At 44.2% G+C, this 10,056-nt stretch overlaps 1 non-coding gene across 1 annotated transcript; it reads left to right on the top strand.

Annotated features, from left to right (window-relative positions):
• The first annotated feature begins 9,175 nt into the window (after window positions 1-9,175).
• Window positions 9,176-9,302, top strand: LOC141422943 (small nucleolar RNA SNORA51). The gene has a single exon (XR_012447634.1). It is a non-coding gene; the product is annotated as a small nucleolar RNA SNORA51 (small nucleolar RNA).
• Window positions 9,303-10,056: the final 754 nt, after the last annotated feature.

The following is a 10,056-nucleotide window of genomic DNA, read 5'->3' on the forward strand; positions in this document are numbered from 1 at the left end:
AGGAGGAATAGCTCTTCTATATCTTGTACCCACTGGGCCCCCATTCTGTGGGATCTGCCCTAAGTGGGCAGTGGGTCCAAGTGGGCCAACCACAGATAGGCCAGGGCAGAATGCCCAGCAGCATCACATGTCCCCAGCGTGAACAGAGGAAGCTTCTCAGCAGCCACAGCTGCTGACCTCACATGTCCTCACCTCCCACCAGGGAGCTGGAAACCAGTTTTCTCTCACAAAAGTCACCATTACGTTCTAACTATCTAACCAGCACCGTCCACTGATGCCACGGTAATGCCAGGACCACTGAAGACAAAGTCCTGGAGAAATGTTTGGGGCTGACCAAAGCAAGAGCAAAGCAAAGCCTGGTATTTATGTAGCACTTAACTCTTATTTATTTGGTCTTTTCGTTTGTTTTTGTGGTACTGGGGCTTGAACTCAGGGCCTACACCTGTATTGGGTTTTTTTGATAACAGGGTCACACAAACTATTTGCCAGTGCTGGGTTCGAACCATGATCCTCCTGATCTCTGCGTCCTGAGTAGCTAGGAGTACAGATTTGAGACACGGGTGCCCGACTTACTCGTTTTGAGATAGGGCCTCGATACGTAGCTTAGACTGGCCCTGAACTAGAGCTCCTCATGCCTCTGTTGCCCAAGTGCTGGGATTACAGATAGTGTGCCACCTAGGTGGCACTTTAAGAAAACCTTTCCCAGGTATCATCTTATTTGACTCTAACCCAGAATGCCCTCCCCTCCCTGATGGAAACACACACAGCACACACAAAACACTTTGTGGCTGTGCATAGACTTGTGTTGCTCAGAAGAAGGCCTCAAGTGTGCGTCAGCTTCTTAACAGGTTTGTGACCGAAAAGGGTGAGGCCCCCTGGGCTCATGGTCCCTGCTCTGATCTGGCTTTCAGCAGCTGGCTCCAGGTCCTGCTGACCTGCCCCTCATCTCACTGCCTGGGCAGCAGGACACTAGAATTAGTGCCAGAGCCTGGAGTGCCAGGGCCTTCACTCCCCATCAGGGCTTCCCACAACCCTGCTGCAGAGGGATGATGAGGATGTCTGCCTGCCTGGTGACAGGATTTGCAGTCAACAAAACCCTCTGCCCTGTGAGAGGACTGTGAGGCCTGTCTGGGTACAATTTATTCTCCCTGGTTACTCTGACTGCAGCCAGGGCCAGAAGAAATTTGAATCTGAATGCTGCTGCCTCAGAAATGCGCTTAGAAACATACACTGGCTTTCTTCAACAAAGAGGGAGCCCGGCTGGACGTGAAGAGCCATGTCTGGGGTGGAATAAAGGCAGACATTGTGGGTGGAGTCTCAGGAAATCAGAGGGAGAGTAACGTCTTCCTGGGGCACAGATTGGGCCTGTAGAAGGGGCAGAAACCCAGCACAGAAAGGTCCAACGAAGGCAGGAGTGACCTGGAGAGAAAAACAGGATTGAGTTCATCTGAAGGCTGAATTCAGGGAGTCAAGGGTACAAGCAAGACAAGGGTTCCTCAGCCAGGGGCCCTGGGCTCACGCCTGTAATCCTAACTACTTGGGAGGCTATGATCAGGAGGATCACGGTTCAAGGCAAGTCCAGGGAAATAGTTCATGAGACCCCCATCTCCAAAATAACCAGAATAAAATGGACTGGAGGCATGACTCAAGTGGTAGAGTGCCTGTTTTGCAAATGCAAAGGCCTAAGTTCAAACCCCAATTCCACCAAAAAGAAATAAGGAAGGAAGGAAAGAAAGAAAGAGGGAAGGAGGGAAGGACGGAAGGAAGGAAGCCCTTCAATGACAAATATGGACATTTCCTGCAGAGGTTTGCAATAGCATCAGATTGGAGACAGCCCCCACGTGCATCACAGGGAGGGTACCGATGCTCCGAGAAGAGTCTGGACAATCAATGTGGGCTAATAGAGAAAAAACTCCAGAATTTCTGTTTATTTTCTTAGTGTGCATTTATTGTACAAAGGAGTTTCACTGGGATATTTCCATACACATGTTGGTTCTGTTTCTTTTTTTTTTTTTTTTGGCGGTACTAGGATTTGAACTCAGGGCCTCACATTTGCTAGGCTGACACTCTACCACTTGAGCCACTCTGCCTGCCCTGTTTTGTGTTGGGTATTTTTGAGACAGGGTCTCGTGAACTATTTGCCCAGGCTGGCTTTGAACTGCAATCCTCCTCATCTCTGCCTCCTGAATAGCTAGGATTACAGGCATGCCCCCCCCCACCCCCGGTCACCCCCAGGTGGTTCTGTTTCTTTAAAGAACTGTCAGCAGCTCCCCAGGCCTCAAGGAAATCTCTGAGCAGAGATTTGGGCAAAGGCAGAAGTGAGGAAACTTTGCTGCCCACAGGAGAGTGGGCAGGGTCTTGAGTGTCACTCACCTGTAGGCTGGACACTGACCATGCTCTGGGAACAGCTGGGAGGAAGGCCGATCTAAGCAATGCTCCCCAGCCTGTGGAGCCAGCCCCCACCCCCTCATTCTGCCATGTAACTTTGAATACTCCCCAGACTGTACCTGGTGGGTTTATTTACTTCCTTACAATCCTTCTTTCCTCTCCCCTCTCCCATTCTTCAAGTCCTTTCTTTTGTGTGTCTTTGTGAACAAAGTTACATCAATAAGGCAAAAATAAAGATGTTGTTAGTTTCTACTTCCTCCCCGGCTATGATCCTATTGCCTCTTTTATCCCTGGCTGTGGCTTCTAGGGTCAGCAAATTCTGCTGAGACGAAAAGACAGGCAGCCAGTTAATTTGTCTCAAAGACCCAAATAATAAGTTTCACAGTTTTCCCCAGCTCACATTGTTTGGCCAGAAAAAAAAAAAAAAAACAAACCAGGCGATTCAAGTCAAGATGACTGAAAATGACATGTATAGATTCCTTCTTTTTCTCTCCTTTCTCAATTCATGAGACACTGAATTATTCATTCAGACTGTGTTATTCATTCTTCATTCTACTATGAAAGAGGGCATAAAATTATTTCAACTTCAGGCCCTTGCATTGGGTGGTCCCTTTAAAATACCCCTCCTGTGCAGTGCCAGCCTCAATTAAGTAGTCAACCCACAAAGAAATACCAAACCCAGGAATGATTAAGGTATCACCCTAGGCATTGAAAAGATCCAAAAGATCAGAGAAAGACCTATGGGCAAGAAGAGTGAATAAAGCACAACACATAAACAGATCATAAATAAACAAGGTAGGCCAGGTGCCATGGCTCATCCCTATAATTCTAGCTACTTGGGAGGCTGAGATTGGGAGGATCAAAGTTCAAACCCAGCCTGGACAAATAGTTCTCGAGACCCCCCCACAATCTCCAAAATAACCAGAGCAAAATGAACTAGAAGTGTGGCTCAAGCAATAGAGTGCCAGCTTTGCAAATGTGAAGCCCTGAGTTCAAATCCCAGTTCCACCCCCCCCAAAAAAAAAAACAGACAGAATGAGGCTAGGGAAGTGACAGATCTAAGGATGTTCCTTGTGTGCTGGTGCAGCACAGAAGCTCCAGCCTGTGCATCGGTAATCAATAGAGTCAAAAAGGAATCCTACTTTCAATTCGTTAATTAAATTAATTAAACTTCATTTGATCCCTTCATGAACCCACAGGCACAATTTCAGTCAACAAAGATTTCCTACAAATCAGAGGTGATGGCTTACAACTGTAATCCCAGCTACCTGAGAGGCAGAGGCAGAAGGATCTTGAGTTGAAGGCCAGCCTAGGCAAAGTTATCAAGACCCAGTCTCAAAACCAAAGTAAAAACAAAACACGTGGGGGCATAGATTAAGTAGAAGAGCACTTGCCTAGCAAGAGTGAGGCCCTAAATTCAATCCCCAGTGCTGAGAGGGAAAAAAAAAAGATTTTTCTGCTACCCATCAGGACAAGATGTACAAAGAGGCCAGGTGCTGTGAGCAGTGTTGCCAGCATGGCAATGCCAGAATCTGGGATACAGGTAGGTTTCCCTATTAAATAACTGATATCAGGAACAAGGCTTTCCAGCACAGGGCATAGCCAGGCAGAAAGGCCCAGAGGTACAAGGGAAAGAGTGGACAAGCCAGGCTGACTGGTCCAATGAAAGAAAAGCCAAGAAAAGTGGGGATCCATTCCCAAAGGACAAGTACACACACTTACACCCACAGCGACACGCACACATGCACCCTCCCTGTTTACCTTAAAGTACAACTCTTCCTGAGAGAGCATGGAACAAGAATCAAAGTGCTAACTCTGCATAGGCTGAGCCAGGATTCCAAAGGATAGCTTTGACTACAGGTCCCCAGCCCCTGTCAGAGCCAGCTCCAAATCCAATGAGCACCGTAAATATGACAAAAGAAAAGCTTCCATCCGCCTTGCCTGACTTTACATCAGACATTCACAGAAGTAATAGTGATTCTATTCAGCAAAACAAATAGAACTTTCTCTTTCATGCAAAGATATGCAAGTCATTCCAGAGTTGAAAACATTTGGCACAATTGCAACAAGACAAGGATCTGTTCTTGAGGCGGTAAGGAGTGGGGTGAGGCATTCACTCAGCTCATTGGTCTGGGGCCTTCAGATGTACTTGGCTCCACCATCAGGTGACCATCTGTGATACATCATAACTGTTACAACCCTGGCTGAAGCCAGCAGAAAAGGATTGAGTGTGACCTGCCAAAGATACAGCATGGTGGCCTCCACCTTCTCCACCCTGGCCAGTCAGCCTCCTTATTGTTGGAGCCTTCAGAAGGCACTTTCATGTGGGAACAACTGCTGACGTCATCCTGACCTCAACCTCCCCAGCAGACTCTCAGCAGTGAAGGAAGGGGAATCATGGGGGCAGGGCTCTCTGGTGGGGCTTCAAACCTCCATAGATTGTCATCAGGGTGAAGTTCAACTTCCTCCAGGATGTTTGCACACTCTGAATAACTCTAAGAAAAGCAGAGTGACTGTGCGATCTTTTCTCCTCTGGCAGTATGAGGGTTTGAACTCAGGGCCTCATGCTTGCTAGGCAGGCATTCTACAACCACTTGAGCTACTCTATCAGTCCTGTTTTGTGTTAGGTTTTTTTTTCAAGATAGGGTGTTGGGAACTATTTGCCCAGGACTGGCTTCAAACCACGATCATCCTGATCTCTGCCTCCTGAGTAACTAGGATTACAGACGTGAACAACCAGAATCTGGCCCCAACAGCTCCCCCTTCCAGGGGTAGGGTTTATGTCACCATGCATGCTGGTTGACCCCATGTATTGAAGGAAATGATCACTTGGAGAACAATTTGCTCACTGCATTCAGGTCTCTGTAATGCTAAGAGTGAGTCCTTTATTTGACATGAAATCTATTTCTGATGATTCCCTCCATCCTCATCCATGAAGTGACCCAAATTCCAGAAGGCTGCCAGCATGAATCCCACATCTAAGCCTTCTCTTCTCCAGGCCACCATACCTTCAGCTTAGTGTAACAATGCAGTCAGAGCATCCCATCTGATGGGCTGTGTTTGGAATTCCTTCCCTATGACATTCTACCTAAGCACCCTTGGCAAGTTACTTAATCTTGCCAATCTTCATTTTCCTTACCTATATGATAAGAAAAGAAATGCCCATGCAAAGATCCTATGACAGACAGCCTCTAAGATGCCCCTCTGAAACCCACTGAATGGTACTCATTCCCTTGTGTAATCTCCCATGCCGTATAGGCATTGGAAGAAAACACACTTTTTTTCTCCCTACTCCCAAACACCACTCACTATTCACTTCTGACACCAACTAGGTACCCTATAATTCAATTCAATTCAATTCTGATCCTATCTGCCTGGGGTTAGACACTACTGCACAGGTAAAAGACTCAGTCCCACAAGACCGCCCCTCCTCCACTTGAGACACCAACCACAAGTAGTACTCTTCACCTATACTTCTGACCCAATGCTATAAATCAGGGTTCCCATGACCCCCTCCTCAGGTTTGATTACTTATGGAGAGCACCCAAAACTCAGGGAAACACTTTACTTACATTTGCCTATTAATCATACAGGATGTTACAAAGGATACAGATGGACAGCCAGGTGAAGAGATGTATAGGGTGAGGTGTTGGGAAGAGCAACTCCACCCTTCAGAAACCTTCATGTGACCAAAAATCTGGAAGCTCTGTGAACCCTGGTGTGAGATTTTTTTATTGGCTACCTTCTTAAATTGTTTTTATTTTGGAACCAGATAAATGTAATACCAATATGTAATATACGCATTATATGTGTGTTATACTTTTATTTTATTTTATTTTTTGCAGTAGTGAGGTTTGAACTCGGCCTACTCCTTGAGCCACTCCCCTGGCTTTTTCATAATAGGTTTTTTTGAGATAGGATCTCTCAAATTACTTGTCCCAGCTGACTTCAAACTGCAATCCTCCTGATCTCTGCCTCCTAAGTAGCTAAGATTACAGGTGTAAGCTTGTGTGCCCAGCCTGTGTTATGCTTTAAAGGAGAAAAAAAATGCTTGAAAAAATTATCTAGAGAGTTTCAAGTAGGCAAAGAGAAAAGAAATTCCCGTAGGAAACAAAGGGAGAGAAGCAAAATTTGCACCCTTTTGTAAGGTTGCCTTACAACAGACCTCAACTGGGAAGGCCACAAGACAGGACATGTCCAGCCAATATTTTTGTATTAGATTGATTGGATAAATTGGGGAAGGGGCTCCCTTGCATAGAACAATGGAGAAATGTTTCTTCACTTACATAGAGTAAGGTCAAAAGATCTCCTTCCAACCCCATGACTCTCAGGTGTTCCTAGCTGTGGGATCATAGGTTGAGTACTGTATTATCCCCTACCCTAAACGAGACTCAGGCGTCCTCGTTCTCAGTCTCCACCACTGTTCACAATCTCACCATTGAAAGATGTAGTCAGCCAAGTTTTGAAGAAATACATTGTTCCTTAGATCAGTCATATTTTACATGTCAAAGAAAACCTGCCACATGTGTCCTTTGCCCACAAGTGATGGAGAAAGCTTCTCCAACGCTGAACTGATGCCATCTAGTGGCCTGGGGTACCACTCAGCTACTCATAACACATGTCTGTTCAGTGAAGTCTGTGAGTAGTACTATGGTTTCTTTCTGGACTAGCCCTTAGCAAAATCCAAGGCATTTTTCTCCCAGAAATCCAGTACCCCTTTCTGGAATTCTCCCCAGTGACAAGCAGACATGATGAAAAAGCAAACAGAGTCAGGCCTACCTCTCTCCACATCAAATGCATACTCAACCAACTATTGGATGTAGGACCTTGACTCTCAGTCTGTCTCCTGTGCAACATGGTAAGTCAACTTTCCTTACAAAGCCATTAGGGAGACCATGTATGAGAAAACATACATAGCAATTGACATTTAAGCAGACGCTTGCTGAATATCAGTTCCATTCCTGTTTCTTCCAGCCCTCTGACATGGATCTGTCCTATCTTCTCTGAGCTCCCAAATTGCTTTCCAGTTACCCAGAATATTCAGTGACACTCAGAAGTAGAGTACTGAACAGAGAGGATTCGCGCCAGGAAGCCTGGGCGCCAGTCTTCTTCCTGCTCTGCCATTGTGATGGTTAATCTGCATGGTGAACTTGATTGGATGGAGGAGCACCTAAGATTAGTAATGCGCACCTCTGCTGTGTGTCTGCGAGCATGTTTCCAGAGATGTTTAATTATGGTAGAAGACCCTCCCTGAGGCATTATCTGTCTGTGTGTCTGTCTCATGACTTTAATGGGTTTCTGTTTCATGCTCCCAAGGAACCCCTATGACAATCAACTTCCTTCATAATTGTGCATAACTTTTTTTCTTTTCTATTCTTTCTCTTCTTGGTATCTACTTCATGACTCAGAAAGAGATCAGCCTTGTGTATCACAACTTCAATCAATATTTATTGAGCACATGTTATAAACAGGAATTATTCAAGGTATTTGGTGGTGGAGGGGAACAAAGACTATGTTTTCATGAAACTTACATTTTTGGAAAGGGAGTAACAAATTTAACAAGAAAACTAATAAAAAAGAGATAATTTGGGCTGGACACTGGTGGCTTAAGCCTGTAATCCTAGCTACCCTAGAGGCTGAGATCAGCCTTGCACACAACAGGAAAGAGTATAAACTTCATTCTGAGGGAATTGAGAAGTCTTTCAAGAGTTCTAATCTGAAAAAAAAAAGACAGAGAGAAAGAGAGTCTTAATCTGGCAGCTACCATGGTCAGAAGTGGGGGAATGTTATATCATATGGTTTGTATTTATTTATTTATTTTTCTTTCCTTTTTGCAGTGCTGGGGATGAAACCCAGGGCTTCAGACATCCTAGGCAAGCCCTCTGCCACTGAGCTATAATCCCACCCTTATAGTTTATATTTTTTAAATACTACATTTATAGGCAGCTGAGATAACTTAGTTGGGACAGCATTAGAATTAAAATTGGTGTTTCACTTGCACTTCTAGAAATTGTATTTTAGGAAAACCTAACAACCCTAATTAGTGAGAGAAAGCTCTTTTTTAAAGAGTGTCAAACAATTACAGGTACACGCCTGTAATTCCAACACTGAGGAGGATGAGCAGAATTGTGAGTTTGAGGCCAGACTGGACTTCAGAGTGAGAGCCCTATCTCAAAAACAAACAAACAAGCCAGGCGCCAGTGGCTCATGCCTGTAAGCCTAGCTACTCAGGAGGCAAAGAACAGGAGGATCAGAGGTTAAAAGCCTGGGCAAATAGTTCTCAAGCTCCTGTCTTAAAAAAAAAAAATCACAAAAAAGGGCTGATGGATCTGGATCAAGTGGTAAGAGTGCCTGCCTTGCAAGTGTGAGGCCCTGAGTTCAAACTCCAGTGCTGCCAGAAAAAAAGAGTATCAAACTACTCCATACTAAGCTGAGTGCCAGTGGCTCCTGCCTGTAATTCTAGCTATTCAGGAGGCCAAAATCAGGAGGATCATGGTTCGAAGCCAGCCTGGGCAAATATCTCATGAGACCCTATCTTGAAAAGACCCAACACAAAAAAGGCTGGTGGAGTGGCTCAAGTGGTAGAACATCTGCCTAGCAAGCATGACGCCCTGAGTTCAAACCCCAATACTGAAAAAAAAACAAAAATAAATGGTAAAGTATTTGAACACAAAGAGCAACATATCTGTAAGTTACTCTCAAATGAGTCAGAAAAAAATAACAGCATGAATGTTGTATGTTTAGGTAAATATACACATAACATGTCTATATACAAATACACATGTGTGGCCTCCTGGTGCTTACCACAGCTGTGTTCTCACACTGTATAGAAAGAGGAGGCAAAGTAAATCTACCCCATATGCACCTCAGCCCAGGCCGTATGCCTGGTCTGCATTGTGAGTGGGGAAACATGAGGTAGGGGGGAAAAATAAATAAATACACATGTGTGTATACATGTGTATACATAGGTACATTTACAAAATGAGAAATGAGACAAAGTATTCACAATTAGTGAGTCTAAGTAAGAGTATATTGCAATGATTGCATTAGACTTAAATTTTTTCCTTGTAAGTTTGAAATTATTTCAAAGTAGAAAATTTTACAATTTTTTAAAAAGAAAAAACGTTAGCTAAGTAAAAAATGATAGAAATAAGAAAATTTGCATTATAAGCCCTAATAATTTTTTGTTATTTTTTTGAAGCAGAATCTTGCTCTGTAGACCAGGCTGGCCTTAAACTCCTGCCTCAGCCCCCTAGGATTACAGGTATGCACTACCATGCCTGGCCCTGGTAATTTTGATTCTGGAAAATATCAGTAATTGGTTAATAAGATATTAGGTAGGGTTAGGCACATGGCTCAATGGTAGAGTACATGCCTTATGTGCACAAGGTCCAGGGTTTGATCCCCAATGTGTGTGCACACTATGCAAAATATTAGATAAATGTTTGATGAGGAATTGACACTTACACAGTCACAATACTAACATATGGATTATTTTCAAGTTTGTAGAATTGACAAGTTACAGCCAGATCATGCCTACCACCTGTTTTAGTAAAGAAAATTTTATCCCAATACAGATAGGCCCATTTTTTACTTGTCTATCATTGATTTTGCACTACAACAGAGTCAAATGGTTTCAACAGAGTCTGTTAATCTACAAAACTTGAA

The sequence above is a fragment of the Castor canadensis genome, chromosome 4, assembly GCF_047511655.1.
Source record: "Castor canadensis chromosome 4, mCasCan1.hap1v2, whole genome shotgun sequence".
NCBI lineage: Eukaryota > Metazoa > Chordata > Mammalia > Rodentia > Castoridae > Castor > Castor canadensis.